This window comes from Eurosta solidaginis, chromosome 2, assembly GCF_040869045.1.
Source record: "Eurosta solidaginis isolate ZX-2024a chromosome 2, ASM4086904v1, whole genome shotgun sequence".
Lineage (NCBI taxonomy): Eukaryota > Metazoa > Arthropoda > Insecta > Diptera > Tephritidae > Eurosta > Eurosta solidaginis.
This window is the reverse complement of record NC_090320.1, coordinates 115136903-115149833: the sequence shown is the minus strand read 5'-3', so window position 1 is coordinate 115149833 and position 12931 is coordinate 115136903. Positions and strand designations below refer to the sequence as shown.

General features: G+C 34.5%; 1 protein-coding gene across 1 annotated transcript in view; it reads left to right on the top strand.

The window, feature by feature from the left end:
* LOC137240174 (uncharacterized) overlaps window positions 1–11111 on the top strand; it is a 479876-nt gene extending 468765 nt beyond the window's left edge. The window contains exon 2 of the mRNA XM_067766108.1: window positions 11041–11111. The gene's annotated coding sequence lies outside the window, so the exon portion shown is untranslated. The remainder of the gene's footprint in view (window positions 1–11040) is intronic.
* The last annotated feature ends 1820 nt before the right edge of the window (window positions 11112–12931 follow it).

Sequence of the window (12931 nt, the reverse complement as noted above, 5' to 3'; positions counted from 1 at the left end):
CAGGAGAGACGGTGGAATATATCCTCCTGGAACTCGACGCAATCTGATGAGGGCGCAATAGATACACGGTCGCAGTGCAATCCCCAATAAATTTTCTATCTATCTTCATGTTATAAAAATAGTTGTATTTCATTTTTCCTCATGTGACAGGGGAACTTCTAACGTCCGTTATTTTAAAGTAACACTTATTTGACGAATCACTGAATGATTTCTTTCAAATAAAGTGTTTGTTAGCGTTCACCGAAGATGGTGAAAACGGCCCCTGGAATTGTTAGCTTATATAGCCAAAGAAGTTATGCATGCAATTTATGAAATCATTTTTATTATATAAAATTTGGTTGACATATCAGATTTGTCAATATTATTTTAGTCCTGCTATTTTTAACACATTTATAATATTTAAGAACATTTAAGAAGTAAGAAACATGATTAATGCTTACCTTAATACGTGTTTCATTTATTTTCATTGAGGAATAAGTTCGTAAAAATAAAAAGCACATTTTTATAAAGTGCATGTTAAGCCCCATAGATAAAATGAGTAACAGAAGGAACATTGGTTTATATATTACATTTTTAAAATGAAAATTTCCTGCTAAAAAAGTAATAGAATGAATATTGGTTTGTACATTACATTTTTAAAATGAAAATCTCCTGTTAAAAAAGGAGCAAAACCTAACTACATTTTTAATTTTCGTACTTAACTACACTCCCTTTTGTGATTCAGGATTTCAGGCAAATTTTGAAAAAACTCCGAATATCAATACCTTCATTATATGACATTCGACTGCCTAGTCCACTGCCTTCCACTCTATTCGCAACATAAGCTCTATTTAAGCTGCCAAACTATATAGTAAACAATGCTTTTATTGTTCGCTTCAAAGTGAGGGACGGGTTTCTCCCGCTCACATGAATACATAATTTATTTACTAAGTTCAGGTATATGATGTGTACATATCTAAATATATAACTAGCTCTTTAGACAGTAGCTGAGGTTTGTCATACTTTATGCTTATCAAACGCAAATCAGTCTCGGGATATATATCTCTGCAAGCACCATTAAAATATTGTCCTGCTTTAATACATCATTAGCCGTTACATTTTTCACATCAACTCGCGTCTTTGATTGGATAATCTGGCTGTCATTGAAAAGTTGAATACACAAGATTAAGTTAGAACTGTTTTAAAATCGTTGTGTTTGTACTGAGTTCAAATTACTTGATTAAATTTTCTAATCGCAAAATGTCCTGCTTGTTAATAAGCTTTCCGATTAAGATGAGTTCGAGTTTACAATGATCTTTTGTGACATCATTGGAGACTTGGTATGTGATTTTGTTGAACAGCGAACGGATAGCAGCACTTAATAAGTTTGTTGCTTAGAAAAAATATTTTTGATTAACAAATTAAATAATTATGTTAACATATTTATATCATAATATGAAATGCTTATTGTACCACATATTCAGAAAGATCCCACTACTAGGCTGAATACAAAGTGAAAGCGAAAAAGAATATATAATCTATATATTGTTACAATTTTACTTGCAAATCCTCTTATTTGCAATCCTCTGCTAAGTTCGAATCACTAAACTGTTGAATAAATAACTCCAATTTGTAATAATGCAAAATGGCCTTTATTAAAGTACTTCACAATAACACTCAAACTGTGCAACGAATAGCTTGCTTAATAACCACACTGATTGATAGCTCAATGAAACTCTACTATTCAAAATAATACTGCTACTGCTCGCTAGATATCGTCTTAATCGAAACTGGTTGACAACTCAACTCAAACTGAATTCCAGCGCCTCTACAATTGTCGCCTTTTATACTCTTTTGATTTCAACCTTCGCATCTTCTAGGCACTTCCAGAATCTACTAGTCCAATAGCTCTCAAACTTCTCAGCTGTAACTACAATTGCACAATTTTATAGTTTTTCTCATTGCATACTTATAGGAGTATCTCAGATATATGCATATATTTGTGCATTGACTCTCCGCTGCTCGTATACGTACATGGTACATATATGTAGAAGCAGTTATTGTTTCGTTTATGTAGATACATGATGATTGAATTATTGATGTGCATTCACGTCACTGCTTAGCATCGGCTTAGAGCTGGCAGCACTCCTTAGTTTCGCTAATATTCGTAACACTGCCCTCCACCTAAGTCTGATCGTCCCGATCAGACAAATCTCTCGATCTAAACGCTGCTAGCATCGCCAAATGTACCACTCTTCTACTCCGTGGTTTCTCAATGCTTTGTATGCGGTAGATGGTATCACTGATCTTCTTCACAACCTTGTACGGGCCTTCCCAACTGCACCGAAATTTGGATGGAACACCTTTCCACCGGTGAGGGTTGTATAACAGTACCAAATCTCCCGCCAAGAAACCTTTCGAATTATTGTTCTCATGGTACCTGTGTTTCATCGTACTACTCAATACCCTGGTTCGTTCTTTCACACTCTGTTGTTTGGCCGATGAACTACTTCGTAGAGCTTGCGCTGGACGGATTTGTTTAGCATAATCAGTATCGTTCCCACGTTTCCCCACAGTAGTGCGTTCTGGCTTGAAACTACCCTCGCATTCTTTCTCGGAAATTCGTTGCTTCGTTTTCCTGCATCTTTTAGGTTTTGTCAATGCCAGTGTTTCTCTCGCAGGTACTTTTGATTTTGATTTATTTGGCCCATTCCATCTATCAACCTTTGCCTTTGACTTTCGTGGTCTTTGTCGAGTCTTTTCCACCAGTACCCGATTACTGCTGAACCCCTTTTCCAAACTAAAGTTAAGTGGTATGTCCTGGTTCTTATAGCGCATAATTTTTCTCCGCATATCGATCCTGATGTCATGGTCAACCAAGAAGTCCACTCCCAATATGACTTCATCAACGATCTCCACCACAACGAATTTGTGTAGAACCATGATTTTTCCAATTAATACCTCACATACCACTTCGCCTTGGACTTGATTATACTCGCCTGTAACCGTACGCAACCTTGCTCCAGGTAATGACTTTACTCTCCTGTAGACTAAATCAGATCGAATCAAGGAATGAGATGCCCCCGTATCTACAGTCAGTACACGCTCTTTACCATACACATTCCCTCTGATGGTAAGACTGCTTGATTTCCTTCCAATCTGCGAAACATATATCACAGGACATTCAATAGCCGGGGCAAGTTTTCGTTCTTTACATCCGACACGCTCTTGCTCATTTCCGCCAGTTTTGCGTTTACGGCCACCCACATTGTTGGAACTATTAGGACCAAGATCGCAATGACGTGCAATGTGACCTGGGTTGCCGCACTTGAAACATTTAATAACTCCGGCATTCTTCTGTTGAGATCCCTTCAGTGCTTCCAAAATTGTGTCTACCCACTCTGACCTTTCTACTTCCACACGGCGTGCTTTGAAAACTGGCTTACACAGAACCGACGCTATTTCCTGAATCAGAGCATGCGATACCGTTTCAGCAAATATTAGTTTTGGATTCGCATATGTAGCCCGCTTCGTTTCCACATCTCGTATGCCATTTATAAAGCTCTGAATCTTTACCCTTTCAGTGTATTCCACGGGTGCATCCGCATTCGCTAAATGTGCTAGCCTTTCAATATCCGACGCAAAATCTTGCAATGTTTCACCAGGCCTCTGGAAGCGGTTCAGCAACTCCATTTGGTATATCTGTCTCCTATGCTCAGTTCCGTATCGTCTCTCTAGAGCAGCCATCAATGCTTCATAATTGTTCCGCTCTCCTTCGGGAATCGCCTGTAGGATTTCCGCTGCTGGCCCCTTCAATGCCACGAACAGTGCAGCAACTTTATCTTCCGCATTCCAGTTGTTCACTGCTGCGGTCTTCTCAAACTGTAGCTTGAAGACCTGGAAAGGAACAGAACCGTCAAAAGATGGAGTTTTTACCTTCTTATTACTCGCTGAAGCAGCCGGCCGATTAAGTTGCAATTCCTGTATACGACCTCTCAACGCATCCACCTCTCCCTCGAATTTTTCTTCAAACTGCGCTATTTTCTCGTCCATACGCGCTTCGAGTTTTGATGATATACGCGCCTCTTGTTCTTTCAGTTGTGTTTCCATCTTTGATGTAATCTGTGTCAACATTTCTGAAATACGTGTCTCATGTGATTCCAGCTGGGATGCCATATATGTCTTCTGTTCTTCCAATTGTGATGTTATACGAGTTTCCTGCGATTCCAATTGGGATATCATATACGTCTTCTGTTCTTCCATCTTCGATGTTATTCGTGTCTCTTGGGATTCCATCTGTGATGACAGTTGAGATGTTATATCTGTCTTTTGCGATTCCAGTTGAGAAGCCACTGTCGATGTTTGAGCAGATATTGCAGCCAAAATCATGTTCAAGTCTGTGCTCGTAACTATCTGCGTAACTGTCTCTTCCATTTTTGTTGTTTCCTCGCCTTCAAGATGAAAGTCATACTCTTCCACGTCAATTCCTTCTAATTCCATTGCCTCTCGTAGTCGTGCCTGAATTTCGAGTTTAATGCCGCTTGTATTCAATCCACGGCTCTCCAACTCCTTCTTTAGTTGCTGGATCTTCAATTCACTGAACTTTGCCATGTCCTTGTTGTCCTCTGGAATTTATTCAACAATTCCTCTTCTGACACCAATTGTTACGATTTTACTTGCAAATCCTCTTATTTGCAATCCTCTGCTAAGTTCTAATCACTAAACTGTTGAATAAATAACTCCAATTTGTAATAATGCAAAATGATCTTTATTAAAGTAGTTCACAATAACACTCAAACTGTGCAACGAATAGCTTGCTTAATAACCACACTGATTGATAGCTCAATGAAACTCTACTATTCAAAATAATACTGCTATTGCTCGCTAGATATCGTCTTAATCGAAACTGCTTGACAACTCAACTCAAACTCAATTCCAGCGCTTCTACAATTGTCGCCTTTTATACTCTTTGATTTCAACCTTCGCATATTCTAGGCGCTTCCAGAATCTACTAGTCCAGTAGCTCTCAAACTTCTCAGCTGTAACTACAATTGCACAATTTTATAGTTTTTCTCATTGCATACTTATAGGAGTATCTCAGATATATGCATGTATTTGTGCATTGACTCTCCGCTGCTCGTATACGTACATGGTACATATATGTAGACGCAGTTATTGTTTCGTTTATGTAGATACATGATGATTGAATTATTGATGTGCATTCACGTCACTGCTTCGCATCGGCTTAGAGCTGGCAGCACTCCTTAGTTTTGCTAATATTCGTAACAATATTAATACGCTAACATAATTTCCATGCAATCAATTGACAGGCTTTTTCGCATACTTAGCATACGTATAATCATATAAAACTTATATGAATTGATTCGTATTGATCAGCCGCAGAGCATAGGCCTATTTTTGTTAACAAATATTACTCTATTTGTTTATAATTAATAGAAATAGTTTTTTGTAAATTCGAACAATTCATACAAATATCGTAATTCATTTTCGTGCACAAGCGCGCCATCTTTGGGAACAATTATCTAAGTGTTCTAATGCGAATTTCAAAGACCTAAACTTTTATCCACAAGCGCGCCGTCTTTGGGAACAATTATCTAAGTGTTCTAATGTGAATATCAAATTTTATGTATCCTCGTTAATTCGAAAGCACAAACGTTTCACCTACATACAAATATGGTTTCCCATTGTTGCCACTTACCTATAATATCATTTACCAAAATCCTAAAAAATTGGTCCAAAATAATTTGTAACGTACCAAAAAATCTTAAATAGAATTAATTTTTGAACGGCCCATTTTTTGTGGCAAATTTCACTTCACGTAAATACATAGGACTTTATTTAACAGATTCTTTGTTTTTTATTTTAGTTGTTTTCAAAAAAACATGAAATCACAAATAATGAGTTCACTTTTGTTGGAACTAACTAATTTATTTATAACAATTAATGGCAAATTTGCCCGAAAATGTTTTTGCATTTGCAGATTTAATCCTTATTTTAGATAAAGTACATCTTATACTGAACAAAACAAAAAAGTTACAAAAATATAACATTACATTTTTTATATAGCCTTTTATGCTAATTACGAAACAAAAAAAACGTCCCAAAAACGTTTTTGAAGATTCTTTGTTTTTTATTTTAGTTGTTTTCAAAAAAACATGAAATCACAAATAATGAGTTAACTTTTGTTGAAACTAGTTTATTTATAACAATTAATGGCAAATTTGACCCAAAATGTTTTTGCATTTGCAGATTTAATCCTTATTTTAGATAAAGTACATCTTATACTGAACAAAAATAAAAAAAAAGTTACAAAAATATAACATTACATTTTTTATATTGCCTTTTATGCTAATTACGAAACAAAAAAACGTCCCAAAAACGTTTTTGATTTTAAAGCGACAATCAGCATCATAGCGGCCGTATTGCATAGGCAGTATATTACCCACTTCTATATATTAATACGTTAACAAAATTTCCATACAATCAATTGACAAGGCTATTTCGCATACTTGGCATACGTAAAATCATATAAAAGTTATATGAATTGATTCGTATTGATCAGGCGCAGTGCATAGGCCTATTTTTGTTAACAAATATTACTCTTTTTTTTTATAATTAATAGAAAGAGTTTTTTGTAAATTCGAAAATCTGTGCAACTATCGAAATTGCCATCTGTAGGACGCATTATGTTCACAGTACATAGCTCCAAATTCTCAATTGTCGCTTTGCTCAAATGTTTCATCTCTACATATGTATATATTTATACTCGCCAACCGGTGAGAGAACTACTGCTTCGCTCATTTTCTGTTGAAATAAAATATTGTTTCCCATTGTTGCCAATTACCTATATTGGTCTGTACCAAAATCCTTAAAAAATTGTTCTAAAATAATTGTTAGCGCACAAAAAAACTTTAAAGAGAAGTAGTAACTTAAACCTATTTTTTTTGGACAAATTTTACTTACACGTAAAAGCATAGGTCTTTATTTAACAGATTCTATGTTTTTCATTTTAGGTGCCTTAAAAATAATGAAATCAGAAATAATCAGTCAACTTTTGTTCAAACTCACTAAAATTTAATTATTTATAATAATTAATTGCAAATGTGTCTCAAATGTTTTTTGCATTTCCAGATTTTATGCTCATTTTAGATATAGCACGTCTTATAGCAAACAAAAAATAAATAAATTTGCTACAAAGATATTACATTAAAATTTGTATATTGTCTTTTATGCTAATTTATTGTGAATTTCTTATTTTATTTTATTATATTATCTTTTATTTCAACTTAGTTTATTATTATTTAAATGCAACTTAATTGAATCAGAAAACTTCACGTTGTATATTAAACGAAAAAAAACGACCCAAAAACGTTTTCGATTTTAGGTCGAAATATTGCATAGGCCGTATATTACTCTACAATCTATATATTAATAGCTAAAAAAAATCCCATACAATCAATTGACAGGCTGTTTCGCATACTTAGCATACGTAAAATCATATAAAAGTTATATGAATCGATTCGTATTGATCAGCCGCAGTTCATAGGCCTATTTTTGTTAACAAATATTACTCTATTTGTTTATATAAAAGTTATATGAATCGATTCTTATTGATCAGCCGCAGTTCATAGGCCTATTTTTGTTAACAAATATTACTCTATTTGTTTATAATTAATAGAAAAACTTTTTTGTAAATTCGAAAATCTGTGCAACTATCGAAATTTCCATCTGTAGGACGCATTATGTTCACAAACCCCCCCCCCCCCCCCCCCCCGAGTACATAGCTCCAAATTCTCAATTGTCGCGTTGCTCAAATGTTTCGTCTCTACATATGTATATATTTGTACTCGCCAACCGGTGAGAGAACTACTGCTTCGCTCATTTTCTGTTGAAATAAAATAATGTTTCCCATTGTTGCAAATTACCTATATTGGTCTGTACCAAAATCCTTAAATAATTGTTCTAAAATAATTGTTAGCGCACAAAAAAATTTAAAGAGAAGTAATAACTTAACCGGCCTATTTTTTTTGGACAAATTTTACTTACACGTTAAAGCATAGCTCTTTATTTAACAGATTCTTTGTTTTTCATTTTAGGTGCTCTAAAAAAAATGAAATCAGAAATAATGGGTCAACTTTTGTTCAAACTCACTAAATTTATTTATTTATAACAATTAATTGCAAATTAATTGCTATAGGCCGTATATTACTCTACTATCTATATATTAATACAATCAATTGACAGGCTGTTTCGCATACTTAGCATACGTAAAATCATGTAAAAGTTATATGAATCGATTCGTATTGATCAGCCGCAGTGCATAGGCCTATTTTTGTTAACAAATATTACTCTATTTGTTTATAATTAATAAAAAAAGTTTTTTGTAAATTCGAAAATCTGTGCAACTATCGAAATTGGCATTTGTAGGACGCATTATGTTCACAAACCCCCCTGAGTACATAGCTCCAAATTCTCAATTGTCGCGTTGCTCAAATGTTTCATCTCTACATATGTATATATTTGTACACGCCAAACGGTGAGAGAACTACTGCTTCGCTCATTTTCTGTTGAAAGAAAATATTGTTTCCCATTGTTGCCAATTACCTATATTGGTATGTACCAAAATCCTTAAACAATTGTTCTAAAATAATTGTTAGCGCACAAAAAAACTTTAAAGAGGAGTAATAACTTAACCGGCCTATTTTTTTGGACAAATTTTACTTACACGTAAAAGCATAGGTCTTTATTTAACATATTCTTTGTTTTTCATTTTAGGTGCTCTAAAACAAATGAAATCAGAAATAACGAGTCAACTTTTGTTCAAACTCACTAATTTATTTATTTATAACAATCAATTACAAATTTGACCCAAATGTTTTTTGCATTTCCAGATTTTATGCTCATTTCAGATAGAGCACGTCTTATAGTGAACAAAAAATAAATAAATTTGCTACAAAGATATTACATTAAAATTTGTATATTCTCTTTTATGCTAATTTATTTTGATATTTCTTATTTTATTTTATTATATTATCTTTTATCACGTTGTATATTAAATTTGCTACAAAGATATTACATTAAAATTTGTATATTGTCTTTTATGCTAATTTATTTTGACATTTCTTATGTTATTTTATTATATTATCTTTTATCACGTTGTATATTAAATTTGCTACAATATATTACATTAAAATTTACATATTGTCTTTTATGCTAATTTATTTTGATATTTCTTATTTTATTTTATTATATTATCTTTTATTTCAACTTAGTTTATTATTATTTAAATGCATCTTGATTGAATCGGAAAATTTCACGTTGTATATTAAACGAAAAAAAACAACCCAAAAACGTTTTCGATTTTAGGTCAAAATATTGCATAGGCCGTATATTACTCTACTATCTATATATTAATACGCTAACAAAACTTCCATACAATCAATTGACAGGCTGTTTCGCATACTTAGCATACGTAAAATCATATAAAAGTTATATGAATCGATTCGTATTGATCAGCTGCAGTGCACAGGCCTATTTTTGTTAACAAATATTACTCTATTTGTTTATAATTAATAGAAAAAGTTTTTTGTAAATTCGAAAGTCTGTGCAACTATTGAAATTGCCATCTGTAGAACGCATTATGTTCACAAACACCCCTGAGTACATAGCTCCAAATTCTCAATTGTCGCGTTGCTCAAATTTTCATCTCTACATATGTATATATTTGTACACGCCCAACGGTGGAAGAACTACTGTTTCGCTCATTTTCTGTTGAAATAAAATATTGTTTCCCATTGTTGCCAATTACCTATATTGGTCTGTACCAAAATCCTTAAAAAATTGTTCTAAAATAATTGTTAGCGCACAAAAAAACTTTAAAGAGAAGTAATAACTTAACCGGCCAATTTTTTTGGACAAATTTTGCTTACACGTAAAAGCATAGGTCTTTATTTAACAGATTCTTTGTTTTTCATTTTAGGTGCTTTAAAAAAACTAAATCAGAAATAATGAGTCAACTTTTGTTCAAACTCACAAAATTTATTTATTTATAACAATTAATTGCAAATTTGACCCAAATGTTTTTTGCATTTCCAGATTTTATGCTCATTTTAGATATAGCACGTCTTATAGTGAACAAAAAATAAATAAATTTGCTACAAAGATATTACATTAAAATTTGTATATTGTCTTTTATGCTAATTTATTTTGATATTTCTTATTTTATTTTATTATATTATCTTTTATCACGTTGTATATTAAATTTGCTACAAAGATATTACATTAAAATTTGTATATTGTTTTTTATGCTTATTTTTTTTTTTTTTGATATTTCTTATTTTATTTTATTATATTATCTTTTATTTCAACTTAGTTTATTATTGTTTTAATGCAACTTGATTCAATTGGAAAATTTCACGTTGTATATTAAACGGTAAAAAACGACCCAAAAACGTTTGCGATTTTAGGTCGAAATATTGCACAGGCCGTATATTACTCTAAAATATTTATTATTAGGTTAACTTTGTTCGATTATAATATGACCGTTAAATTGATTCGAAAATGTAAAATTGTTGGCTGAAAAACTTCACAAAAGTTGAAACTGTATACGTGGCCCCACTTTATAAATTTTTAATACGAAAAAAACCGAAATTAAAACTACAGTGGAGACACTGCAGGTTTAAATAGGAGATTTATTTAATCTTCTCAGTTAAAGCTCTAGGCGGAGATGTGCTATTAGACCTAAAAATTCCGCGTTCTTTTATGACCCCTAAAAGTATCAAATATTCTACGAAATCGTAAGGGGTGGCAACACGAATGTTGGGTTTTTACTTATTTAAAAGTACTCAACTATATCGTTACTGAGTTTTAAGTGATAAAGAGAGAGTTACACTCAAAATATGAAATAAATGGCTAAATTATGGCCTTCGTCATCCGCTGCCTCACTTCGAAAAAGTTCGTGCCAGGAGAAGGAGTATAAAGAAAGTGAATTTTGGCAAATTTTTAAATGAAATTTAAAACTTAAAATTTTTATATTTTCAGGACAAGCAAAAAAAAGCACATCACACACGCATACAATATTCTATATCATGTATATTATCATCAACATCAGGTAAGCTTATATTTTATCCCACCCGTTCAAACAACTTACATTGGAAACCACCCCAACTCCCACTCTTATCATCACTCCATACTCCTATTCCCACTACCACACCTTTTAGCGCTCCTACTCCTACTACCACCACTCCCACTCCGACTCCTATTTCCATTTCCTCTCCCACTCCTACTCCTACTCTTCCCACCTCTACTCCAGCTACTACTAATCCTATTCCCCTCAAACTCCTGCTACTCCTATTCCCATTCCCACTCCCACTCTTACTTCCACTCTTACCCCAACTCCTATTACCATGATACTCCTACTCCTACTCCCACTCTCAATCCCATCCTTTTGCCCCTACTAACCCCCACTCCGACTCCTGCCCACACGACCCCTAATCCTACTCCCACTCTTTCCCACCCCACCCTCACCCTCACCCTACACCTACTCTGCTCCCACTCCTACCCGCACTCCAATGCCCATACCACTTCGTCTACTCCTATTTCCACTTACAATCTCACGCCTACCCCACTTCCACTCCTACTACCACTCCTGCTACTACTACTCCCACTCACAATCCCACTCCTACAACCCCACTCCACTCCTAACCCCACTCCACTCCTACTCCTGTTCCTATCCCAATGCCACTTCCATTCCTACCCCACCTCCCACCCCTGCTACTCCTACCCCCATTCCTATATATACGGGCGCCCACACTACTTCCCCACCCCTCCTTTATCACAACTTATACTCCTACTGGAAGTCCCACTCCCACCACCACTCCCACTGCAACTCCTGCTACTCTCGCTACCATGCCCATCCCCTGCTACTCCTACTCCCAATCCCACTCCCACCCCTTCTACCACTCCTGCTACTCCTATTCATATTCCTACTCCCACTCCTACCCCCACTCCTGATACTACTACCCCTACTCCTACCTCCCCAATCACACTCCCAGTCCAACTCCAACTTCTGCTACTTCCATTTCGACTCCCAATCACACCTCACTCCCACTCCTTTTCCCACTCCGGATTATGTGAAATTATTTTCATGATCATTTCTGAAATATTTTCATGGGCATTTTGAAATTAATTTTGTTTCTTAATTTATTTTTAGTCATATATAATGCCACGACTTACAAGAAGAAGAGACAGGGATAGTAATAGGGAGAGACGTCCTAATGTTAACACATCTCTCGCATTGGTTGATAGTTTTAAGGGTGCTTTGAACGATGTACCTCCTAATTTTATTAGTTTTGATATTGGAAATATGGATTTACGCTGTGAGCATTGTAATGCAATGCATTTCGAGAAAGAAATTACTGCAAGAAGCAGAAACTCCTTTTCGTCGTGTTGTCAAAAGGGAAAAGTAACTTTGGCACCGTTAACCCAAAATCAGTTTTTCAATAATTTATATGAGGGTTTGCACTCCAATAACCTGATTTTAAAGCGGAGATCAACAAATTACTTTGAAAATAAACGTCGTTTCAATTCATCTTTTGCTATGGTTAGTTCTGAAGCGGAAATAGCAGAGAATGTTACGCAAGGTGCTTATTATTTTAAAATTCACAATATCTTTTATCATAGAGCTGGCCCTTTAACGCATTAGCAAAATGCTTGGTCGAATCCCTGCTATGCTCAGTTATATTCCTATGATGTTGATACCGCAAATACCTTTAGACTGAGAGAACCATCAAATGCATTCTGCGATAGAGGCTTGATGACAGAAATATCTGCCCAATTGAATCAAGTTAACCCTTTTGCTCGGTCTTTTATTTCCATGAAAGAACACTGTAGTAGACACGAAAATATATATAAGGAAATGTGTTTACTCATT